Source organism: Nanorana parkeri, unplaced genomic scaffold (assembly GCF_000935625.1).
Source record: "Nanorana parkeri isolate BGI_ZX_2015 unplaced genomic scaffold, ASM93562v1 scaffold721, whole genome shotgun sequence".
In the NCBI taxonomy this organism is placed as follows: domain Eukaryota; kingdom Metazoa; phylum Chordata; class Amphibia; order Anura; family Dicroglossidae; genus Nanorana; species Nanorana parkeri.
The window spans coordinates 55,018-64,910 of NW_017306989.1; the positions used below are offsets into that span (position 1 = coordinate 55,018).

The 9,893-nt window shown below is 40.2% G+C and overlaps 1 protein-coding gene across 2 annotated transcripts in view; it reads right to left on the reverse strand.

The window, feature by feature from the left end:
• AJAP1 (adherens junctions associated protein 1) overlaps nt 1–9,893 on the reverse strand; it is a 176,870-nt gene that overhangs the window by 40,439 nt on the left and 126,538 nt on the right. The window lies entirely within an intron of this gene.

Consider the following 9,893-nt stretch of genomic DNA (forward strand, 5'->3'; position numbering starts at 1 on the left):
CATTATGCCTTGAGCTTGGGTTGGATGCATTGCAAAAGAATTTACATCAAACTGTAATCACTCATTAAGCACATTTAGCAATAATGATTCCGTAAAGTAAAAGATGGTTACCTAAATAGGACCTATCGCTTACTGCTTTAGGTAAGTTACTTTTCAGGAGAATAGAACATTTGGCTGCAGAGCAAATGTGAATTGGAGTGAAGTAGAGTTTTGAGTGTTTCCACCCAACTATGCATGATCCAGCTCCTCCTGTTGCATTCTCTCTATATATCCATATACAATACATAACAAATCCAGCAGGGTGAGTGGGAGCCTCCCATAATGACTACAGCAGGAATTCAGAGTTAGGGGGACCTTAGCTTCGGTCTTGAGTTCATCCAAACCCGGAAGGAAGCCAGGTTTTTCCCTGCCCTGCAGCTGCACGTAAACAAAAAGGGGGGAAGATGGTGACATCATTGACCTTAAATGTTCACAGAGCCATGTTTGGTCAATGGCATTGGCATGTGCCTGTCAGGGTTTCTTACCCTCCCTTGTCCAGTTGCTTGCAGCATGGCTTGTGCATTTGTTCTTCTTTGGCACCCTCTTATGATCAAACCCATTAACATCATCATTCTGTAACTACTAACAAAACTCCTGACAAATTCCTGTCTCAGAGTGATGATGCAACACCAGCTCACTATTTAACCATCAGCTTGTCCCTTTAGTCTCCACTCTTGCGTGTGTTATGATCTACCAAGTGCTGTGCTATTGTTCTTTTTCTCCGTGTATGACCATGGCTTTGGCTGATTAATCTACTGGTTCCTGACTCCAGCTATTGTTTCTGTTCATCTTGCTCTCAGTGTTCCCTAACATGATTCTGCTGACTACCTACTTTGGCATCTGACCTCTGGCTTGGCTCTGACTGCGTCCTGCACTTTCTCTATTGTTTTTTGCCATTTACTGTATGTTTATTGTAGTTTTCAATAAACCTCTTTTATTTTTTAAACATATACTGTAAGTTTATATCTGGTTTCTTGGTTCCCTAACAGTGCCTAGGTCAGTTCAATATTAAAAGAGAGTCCAACCCTGCTGTATTTTTTTTATTTAAGAAGAACACAATGGATAGGTCAGCTTCACAGGTCCCACTTATAACTGAAATATTAGATTCAGGTACAGAATTTTTTTAAAAGAAATGAGCTGCTTTTATCTTGTTCCTGTTATATGCTAAAGCTTTATACTTTTTTAAAACAGAATTCTCAGATACTCTTTGACATCTGAGGAAAGCCTGGCGTCACTTGTTAGCTATAGCAGTAAGAAAGAGACCTACTCACTGGATTTATTGAAAAGCACAAGCAATTTTACTCAAACTGTCTCCAGTAACTCAAATGCTACCAGGCGGCTAAAGTGATGGAGGTTTTTGGTCAATTTGTTCTCAAAGATAACAATCCAGACAATATTTTGGTATATTGGGAACACAGTATTTATGTTACATTTCTGAGATTATGTTCTATAGCAATGAAAACACCGGGGGTCGTTAAAAAAAGGTTTCCGCTCCGCAGCCAAGTTCAGCCGTTCTCTCTATGTAATTAACAGTTGCATGCTGCACTTTCACCAATTACATTACTTATTTTCATACGCTGTAGCAATTTTTTTAAATGGAAAATGAAGGTTATATATGAGTCAATATTCTGCTGTAAAAAAAGGATATATTACAACATTCAGAAGAATACTGCAAATAATGTTTATGAGTTCTTCAAATGTCATCTTCACCTGGATTCAGTACAAGTAAATTATTAACTCGCAGGGACTGTAATATGCAATTCAATTACAACAGCACATAACACATTGTATTTTTTTCTTACTTGAGTTTTAAAATGTAACAATTCTAGGCAAATACTTAAGGCTCCATTCACACCTATATTTTAGGTGCAATTAGGGATTGTGATTTCCTGCAGCAGGAATCTCTAATCTGCCATTTACAAGCAGCAGTTGTCTCCCATTCAAGTTAATGATCGGGTGACAGCCGTTGCATTTGAACACTGGCACACTGCATGTAATTGTATGTGCCACAATCAATCACTCTCCCTGGATGCTATTAAGGATTCCCGCTGCAGGAAATCGCAAATTCCTGATGCAGGAATCCCTAATCACACCTAAAATATAGGTGTGAATGGAGCCAAAAGTGGAACTAGACCCACCAATCTGTCTCCCAAATGGTTACTTTAAAGGCATGCCAACTGTCAAGCTTGCTAGTATGTGTCTTTCATTTCTCAACCAAACTTTCAAGCTCTCAAATGGCTGGTATCATAGCTGATCACATGTGCAGCACCATGGCAACTGCAATCCAAATAGAGGCTAAGATGGCACCTTCCTTGGCTGTAAAGGATAGGTGGGTGCAGTACCACTTGAAAGAAAACCTGTCACAAATGTTGGCAATTCAAACTCAACATCAAATGATCTGTAGATCCAGACATGCAGGCAGTTTAAAATGGACTATTCAGAAAATGTACAAGTCTTAAAGTGGCTTTAAACTCAAAAGTTAGATCTTAAAAATCCATGCAAGTACCTATTAACAAAAAAATTATCTTATTTGTGTCAGCACCAATTCAGAGATGATTTGAGGATCTACAGCCGAGTGATACACATATAAGCTACATTTGTGTTACTAGTTAGGGCGCTTGAATACATTTTTAAGACCTAACTCCTGAGTTTAGTGCCACTTTAATTAATACATTCCTTCCATGAGCTGCAGACAGTGACTTTGCCTAGGCGAGATGATGTTACCAGTCAGGAGGAAGCATTTCTCAAAACGTTTAAGTCCAACTTGGAGAAGCAGAAAGACTCAGTGATGAAGTCACTGAATCTAATATAAGGTATATAATGAACATGGAAAGAATGCATTTCATTAGCATGCTGATGAGGGAGAAAGGGGAAAAATCAAGCCTAAACAACAGAAAAACCTGGTTGATCCAGAGGAAGAGGAAAAAGTTGACCTTTTTTTTTATTTTTTTTGCTTGCTTGAAGTCCGGATACAAGCTACATTATTACTATTGACAGACAGCATCATATGCAATTTGCATATGCAATTTTTAACTTTGACCGTTGTTCTACTTTAAAAGATTTTAGTTTATCCTTAAGGCCAGTACATTTAGCTATAGTCACGCTGTTAGTCTTCCATTCTGAGATGTGTAAAGTAAAACTGGATTGATGTCCTGGCAGTATGACATCTGCTTGCAATTATGCCATTATCCTCAGAACAGATCAGCGCCCTGCTCTTCCTGTTTCCTGCTGCTAGCCTGTTTATTTCTACCACAAAACAAGAGAATCATGTATTATTTGGATAATTCTCCAGAGTGTGACCCTGATCTACCCCATCATTGTCCCGCTGTCTCTAAGCACTTCTCTGATCTCATTTCACTATAGATTGATCCTTCATCTCCTGACCACTGATTGTTTCCTGCCTGTCTGACCTGATTCTGCTTGTTTGTTTCCTGTTCCTGATGGAGATTGTTACAAGGACGGTAACAACTGGCACCTGCCACTAGCTGCCATATGTCAACTGGTGGAGTTAAAGAGGAACTTTCCCCATATCTTCAAAATAACAACAAATGCGCCTTTAGAAATGTTTAGTAATGACAATCGACCAAAGAGATACTTATAGATAATTGCCAGCTTTTTATTCTTTGCATTCCTCCCCATTCTTCTGACAGTGGCCATTGTGACTAAGGGCAGGTTACTATATCTGTTTTTACTTTCATGAACTCTGGAACATGTGACTAGGAAATGTGACCGTGTACATCATCTCAGGGGAGGAAATTACCTTTCCCTGAGAACTCGAGAGATTAATGCTCTGCTAATGTAACCTTCCCAGAATGCAACACTTGATCACACATTACATCACTAATGTCCAAGAGGACCAGGAAGTGGAAAAACAAGTAAAACTTGTTTGTTTCCTGTTCCTGACGGAGATTGCAACAAGGATGGTAACAAGTGGCACTTGCCACTGGCTGTCGTATGTCAACTGGTGGAGTTAAAGAGGAACTTTCCCCATATCTTAAAAATAACAACCAATGCGCCTTTAGAAATGTTTAGTAATGACAATCTACAAAGAGATGCTTATAGATAATTGCCAGCTTTTTATTCTTTGCATTCATCCTCATTCCTCTGACAGTGGCCATTTTTACTAAGGTCAGGTTACTAGATCTGTTTTTACTTCCATGAACTCTGGGACATGTGACTAGGAAATGTGACCGTGTACATCATCTCAGGGGAGGAAATGACCTTTTCCTGAGAACTCGAGAGATTAATGCTCTGCTAATGTAACCTTCCCAGAATGCAACACTTTGTCACACATTACATCACTAATGTCCAAGAGGACCAGGAAGTGGAAAAACAATAATTGTAAATAAATAAAAATATATGTGTTTCGTTAATGAATGTAAGATGATTTCACATCAGCATGAAGAGCTGTATGCTGATGTGATATTTAGTTAAAGGGGTAAAGGTCCACTTTAATATAATCGGCACATATACATGTCGCATCAATGTTCAACCATATCTAAACTTATAAACAAAATATTTTATATATTATAGATGATCAGTCTTTAGCTGTGGTGGCTGAATTAGTTATTTTTTCAGGCTTTTTTTTCATTACTTTCATCTTGTGATCCTGCCGGGAACACTCTCATACTTGCCAACTGTCCCTCATTTGAAACCAAATCCCTCTGTCCCTTTTTTGTCCTCAGTTGTCCCTGTAGCACCCTTGTCACTTATAGTTGTCTTCCTACTAGCTTCATGTGTTTATTTGTGGAATGTAGTCAGTCTGGAGGTTGATTATTCTATGTTCTGCAGGTTTTCCCTAAAACTTGTAGATTGATTGTTTCCCCCTCTTGCTGGGATGGACTCCAGCATACAGTGTGGGAGAATCAATTACCAGATTATGAATATGCATGTGACTCTGACCAATCTCTGAGTTGGCTGGCTCAGTGGTCTGGATTAGGCCTCAGTATGTGGCAGGTGCTGGAGGCTCAGAGGCCTAAGATGCTACTGAAAGGGAACATGAAGGAAGCTGGACTGGAGGAAGGATCTGCTTACTGACGAGTGTTGCAGACGAGCTGCTGGGAGCTGCCATTTGGACCCGATAAGAGATTCCTCGCCCTAGGCTCAGGTACTGTACAGAAAAGAAGAAGCCAGTTGGTGCACTACAAGCATCGTGACTGCTCTCGCAGAGTCATAAATCTATCCAGGCTGCTCTTTGTTTTCTGGTCAATCTCATAGGACCTGTTGCTACCTATTGCTGTTGCTACTAGTGAAGACACTGTCCTCTATCTTGTTCTTTGTGTATCCTGCAACCCTAACCCCCTCTCCAAAGTTATCACTGAGCAATAAATATTGAAAATACCCTATGACTCGAGCCTGTTCTATTTTCAAAGAGTTGGCTTTGCTGGTCCTGGGACAAGGCGCCATTCAACAGGTAGGGGGACCCTAAATTACCAGGAGCTCCTTTGGGGGTCATCGCTACATCCCTCTTTTTGGTCTGATGTACAGATGTACAGTATATGAAAAGGTTCTTTTTAACTACCAAAAGTGTTATTCTGCATGAAAAACCTTCATCTTATCTTTTAATTATCTTGGTATTTCAGAAAGCCCGTAAAAAGGAAAAGGAATGGTAAAATAAAATGGGCTTAACCAATCATTTTAGTATATACATTTTTAATGGTCCTATTAAGTGGGTGTATATTACCTAAATACATTGTACTTGAAAGTGTCCCTTTTTCTCATCTCTGAAAGTTGGGAGGTATGACCCACTTCCTGTCCTAGGGTGACAATGCTTACTTACTGCACTGTATCTATGGAGAGGCAGCATTGTTACCCCTAGGACACTCCCATGATTTGGGCTACAAACACATCCTCTTCTCCATTACATAGAGCAGAGCTGTTCTGTAAATTGCAGAAGATAGCCTTGAAAGCTGATAATATTGTTTTAGATATCAGTTCAGAGCACAGGAAGTTACAAGAACACTGGAATTCTGGTTTAGATATCTTTTAATTCTTCTATGTATGGAGATAGGGAAAGGCAGGAGCCACAGTATAGCATACGATACACATCAGTTTCTAAATAGGGCCAGCCATCAATGTGCAAGGGGGCATCTGGAACAATAGTTTGAGTTAGGCCGATGCTACAGTGGCAGGATTACCATGGAGAACATAGCAAGGAGGTAAACACTCACCTGGTTGCTTGCAGCATTTTTGGAAGCGGGGAAGCGGTGGCTTACCAATCTTGGGGGCAAGGGCGTGGCACATAGCTGAGTGTTTTCACTACACATTTTAGCAAACCTATCACAGGGGGTTGCAATTGTGACTATATGTTCCTATTGCAAGGATGGCAAGTGTGACATGGCTCTTAGGACTATCTTCCTGTGACATTTATGTATAATTTGTTGGAAGGTTAAGTCAGCCTTTCATGAGAACTCTCTCCTAGGTCCACATAAACTTTTCCTTTTTTTTTTTTTTCTATTAACAGAACTCTTTAGTCTTTAAGCCTTCCAGATACCGTGAGCTAACCACGGTCTATAATTACTGTAACGTTATGTTTTTTTCATGTTTGCAGACATACTGCAATTTCCAATAAAAAGCTCCACAGGTAGTCTTTGAGAACACTGTTGAAGAAAACAATAATTTATTTTTCCCTACAATATTTTTGCAAAATCAAAGGGCTTATTTAAGGATGCGTAAATAGGAAGAAAAAAATGGATTAGGGAAAATAAAATCCCATATGTATTTGCATGTACTTATGAATAACCTGCCATCGTTTTTTTCTTTCTTCTTAAGAACAAAAAAACTTGATTTAAAAAAAAACACTGTGAAGGCTTAATGTAAGAAGGGCAACAAAAAAATAAAGAATTATTTTAGGTGTAGTTTAACCAAGTAAGCATGATTATATTTACCTTTACAGACCCTTAAAACACCTGTGACCCCTAAACACTGCTGTGTTACTGCCCATGTAGCTGTTAGGAGAGCCAGGTTTACTCTCCCTCTATGTCCTGCCACAGCCACTGCTAGGAGCATTACTCGTGTTCCTACACTGAAGGCTACCCCAGTCTGACCCACTCCTTGCTCTAATTGGCCAACAGCAGTGCTCTAACACAGCCACCTTGCCTCACCAGCTTGATTGTCTGCGGTGCTGTGGCACTCTATTTGAGCATCTCAAGCATAGGGCTCTGGGGTGGTGATAGTGTTAAGCTACCTGTGTCTCTTGCTTTGCCTGTCTCTGAATGTTCCCTGCCTTGACTCCACTATGGATAATTAACTTCTTTCTGAATGCTACCTGCCTGATGCCCCATCGACCCTGACTTCCTGCCCACACAGATTACCTATCATCTCAGGATCCATGTAATGCAAACTCTCCTTCTGAGGGGTCCCAGATGGCATCCCGGTTATGCAAATGTAGTGCCCAAGTCCTTGGAGCATCCAAATACCAGTAGGTATACTAGCCTTAAGAGAAAAGCCAGCTGCTATAGGTAAAGTCTTATCGTTTGGACAATATTTTTACAGAACTTGGCACCACCAGCTGGTCCCCTTATAATAGCAAATACATTATTTTCCCAAGAAGGGCAGAGCAAAAGGTTTACTAAAATGTTAGCCCCATAGCTGCGTATATTCACTTTCCATTTAGCCTCTCCATTTATGTTGACTCAGCAAACCAAAGTGACATATGGGGGAGCAGGTGATTTATTCCCTTCCCTCCAATGTGACAGCTCTGGTCCATGGTGATTGGCCACTGAGTCATCCAATGCTGTCATATGGGGGTGAGGTGATCATCCTTAGCTTTGTGTAAGCTCATAGTTGCAACAGAGGAACAAAGAGAAGGTAAATATAAGCATCCATGAAGTTATCCATGAGAAAAGGGAGAGGATGACAAGACCATGCCTGTCTATATGGTTTTGCAGTGTTTATTGTTGTTTTATGTTCTATGTTTTATGTGGCACAGCTACACATTTTTGCAGGCTTACTTTTTTTCTGCAAGCTACAAGTGCCTCTACAGGATTACATTGTCCTTCATAATACCCTTTTTAGCATATGTAACATGTATAGGTGAGAGATAAGCCATTGTATGCCACACACAATAAGAGCAGACCAACCTAATGTTGTTTTGGAATGTTGGCAAAGATGTTTTTGGGTTGCATAACAAAAGCAGTGATGTATCCATACTGCACAAAAATAGTACTGCATATTTATATTTATAATATATATTTATAAAGCACGCAATGTGGTTTCCAAATTTGCTTGGCGTGCCGCTAGCTTTGGATTCTTCTAGGTCCTGTAAGGTGCTGTGTTGAGCAGCTGACCATAGCCTCTAAAAAACACAGGGGGTTGCGTGCTCAGCACAGCCACCATTCAGAGAACAACTGTATTTTTATCAATGAATACAAGGTGCTCTCTGATTGGATAAGAGGCAGTTCAACTTTAAGTTAAGGTAGCTTATGTACTATTAAGGAATATATAGGAAATATATACATTTCAGTTATTTTTTTAGTGTGTGAAAAGTGATCAGCATGATGTCATGAACCTCATCAAAATGTAGCAACGTTTTAAAAGACATTCTTGTCTAAATAGTGTGTAATTATAAATGCATGTTTGCTCATTACATATGCGTCCTGCTTTAGAGTACTACACTGGTTTAGTGGTCCTGCTGACAGTTCAAGCCTATGGGGTTGATTTACTAAAGGCAAATAGGCTGTTCACTTTGTTAGGGATTTTTTTTTTTACTTTGCAGGTAGAGTTTCCCCTAGCTTAATGCATGTGGTGAAAATTCACTTTACAAAGAATAGCCAATCATGTGAAAAAAAATTGTAAAAAAACAAGTATATTTTCTTGAACATAATTGGATGATGGAAGTCAGCAGAGCTTCACCTCATTTACTAAGCTTAAGGGGAAATTCCCTTGCTAAATAACCAGCCAATGTGCCTTTACTTATGAGTCTTCTAACTCACTGAAACCAATAGACTATATATGTAGCTGATGTTTTATCTAAATAGCCATTAACGTGACACTAAACTCAGGAGTTAAATCTTAAAAAAAGCATTCAAGTACCCTAACTGTTAATAAAACTGTATCCTATGCATCACTCGGCTGTAGCTCCTCAAATCCTCTCTGAATTGGTGCTGACACTGTCCTTCCTTCTGGAGGGTGGCTACTTTTGTTCCCCATGATCCCTGTGTGTGTTGTAAAGTAGCCACCGCTCCAAGCTCGCTTCTGTGATGGACTCTAATTTCAGTACAAATTAGTAAACTAAGGGGCTTATTCACAACGCTGCCAAAGGCAGCCGAGTGAATAACCCAGCCGATGTGAAGTGAGAAATACAACGTTCGGCTATTCACTCCGGCTCAATACGGCTGATTTCAGCCATACATCTGCTGAAATCAGCCGTACATTGGCTGCCTTTGTCTGCACTTCGGTCAGCCGAACATGTTCCACATTTTCAGCTGAACCGAAGTGCAGAAGGACTTCGACTCAGCCGATCCAACATCTGGATTGGCTGAGCCGAAGCTCCGGCAGCTCACTCGCTTTCGTTCGTCACTATTCACAAAGGGCCTGAACGGCACTGAGTGAATAGCCGAATGCCGCCATGCAGAATTCGGCTCGGCTATTCTGCTCGGTACCTTCGTTGTATAGAGCAGAATAGCAAATAGTGAAAAAAGTAGAAAAAAAGTGTAAAAAATTGTTTTTTAAATGTAAAGAAATATTAAATTTGAAAAAATAAATAAAGATTAAAAAAACACAATTGGACGGAGCTAGCAGTGACAGCTAGCTTCGTCCAACTGTTTCCTATTGGCGGGGACCTGCTAGAGTCTTCTAGCAGGTCCCGGCCAATGAATAACAACTGGGTGGAGCTGGCCGTGATGTCACGGCCG